Consider the following 2,198-nt stretch of genomic DNA (forward strand, 5'->3'; position numbering starts at 1 on the left):
TTTTGGGAGTAGCCAAAGCATCCGTATTTATTGAAAAAATAATCATATAAGGTTGATTATCGGAGTATTTTGGGAGTAGAAAAAGCATCCTAACTTATAATGATAATCATAAAAAGTTTCAACTTCATAAAGATATTTTAACATGTGTTGTGATTAAATCTTTATTTTAGTAACCCCACCCCAAAGGGAGGTTATTATTTTGTGGTTTAATTAGAATAAGATAGATGGTTTCGTGTTGGTGGTAGATTTTCCTATGCCCAAAAGGTATGAAAAATTTATTCATTAACATTGAATTATTCTAGTCTTATTATTTAGATATTTAGTAAACTTTTGTGTGATGCAAACTATTTATAGTTGGTTAAAATTTACTATTAGTTAAATTGACATTGGTTGATTTTCGAAAAGTAAAAATCCATAGCATTAAAGTGTTTCTTGGTTATTGCAGCTTTAACATTTCCCACTTCATCTTTTGATGATATTATTCGTATTCTGATACTAAATGGTGATAATTTCTCTGATTGGGAATAAAATATTCTTCTGAAATTGGGGTGCTTAGAGCTTGATGTGGTGCTCCATGTGGATGAACCACCCGCCCTCATGGAATCAAGTACGCCAGCACAGATTTCTAAAAATGAACGGTGGGAGCAATCTAATCGCTTATCTTTGTTGTTCATGAAATCTTACATCAACAAGAGTATTCAGGGTTCTAACCCTGAAACTGACAAGGCTAAAGCATTCCTGAAGGCTATTGAGGAACCATTCATTCACTTTGACAAAGCTTTAGCTAGCACCCTAATGAAGAAACTATCCAGTAAGACTTTTGATAGTAGTTATAAAGGTATGCGTGAGCACATTATGTAAATGAGGGACATGACAACTCAACTTAAGTCCCTAAAGATGGAGATCTCTAAGTCCTTCTTGGTACATTTCATTCTGAATTCTCTCTCTTCTAAATATAGTCCTTTCAAAATCTCTCATAACACACATAAGGAAGAATGGTCAGTTAATGAATTATTGACCATGTGTGTTCAAGAAGAGGAGAGATTGAAAAATGAGAGGCTTGAAAGTGTTCATGTGGCCACTCATACTAATGGAAAAACCAAGAAAGGCAAGGATGCCCAACTGCATAAGCACAATGTGTCATTTAAGAAAAATGGCAATAAGGATTCTTGTTTTTTCTACAAAAGAAAGGGCATATGAAGAAGGATTGCCAAAGGTTTAAGAGATGGCTCGAACAGAAAGGTAACCTCCTATCTCTAGTGTGTCATGAATCATTTTTTGTAGAAGCTCCTCGAAACACATGGTGGATTGACTCTGGTTCTACAATTCATTTTGTTAATACCATGCATGGATTTCTCAAAACAAAGAAGGGGAAACCAAGTGAACAATTTGTTTGGACAGGAAACAAGATGCGTTCACAAGTAGAGGTTGTTGGGATCTTTAAATTATTTTTAAAAACAGGTTTCGTTTTAGACCTTTAAAATGTATTTTTTATTCCTAATTTTTCCAGAAATTTGGTTTCAGTTTCAAAGTTGATTGAGATTGACTTTGAGTTTTGATTTGTTAATTCTACTTTTAGCATTTTTAAGAATAATGTTTACATTGGTGGTGGAATAAAAATTGATAAAACATTTAAATTTGAGTTAGATCCCAATTTTGAGAATACTTATTTATCCTTGCATATTGATGTTAATATTAAGTGAAGCATCATAAATGAGAACTCATATATGTTGTGGCATAGGAGATTGGGACATATCTCCATAGAGAGAATTAAAAGGTTGGTGAATGATGGAGTCTTATGAACTCTTGATTTTGCTGACTTTAGGACTTGTATGGACTACATAAAGGGAAAGCATACCAACAACACCACTAAAGGTGCCACAAGAAGTTCGAGTATTTTAGAAATCATACACATTGATAACTATGGACCTCTTCCTACTCCCTACCTAAATGGTCAAAGATATTTTATCTCATTTATTGATGACCATACAAGGTATATGTATCCCTACCTTCTAAATGATTTGGTCAAAGACATTTTATCTCATTCATTGATGACCATACAAGGTATATGTATCTCTACCTTCAAAATGAAAAGGCTGAGGCATTAAGTGCTTTGAAAACCTGTAAAGTTGAAGTAGAGAAACAAAAGGAAAATAAAATCAAGATCGTAGGATCTGATAGGGGAGGTGATTATTATG

This window comes from Juglans microcarpa x Juglans regia, chromosome 1D, assembly GCF_004785595.1.
Source record: "Juglans microcarpa x Juglans regia isolate MS1-56 chromosome 1D, Jm3101_v1.0, whole genome shotgun sequence".
Classification (NCBI taxonomy): domain Eukaryota; kingdom Viridiplantae; phylum Streptophyta; class Magnoliopsida; order Fagales; family Juglandaceae; genus Juglans; species Juglans microcarpa x Juglans regia.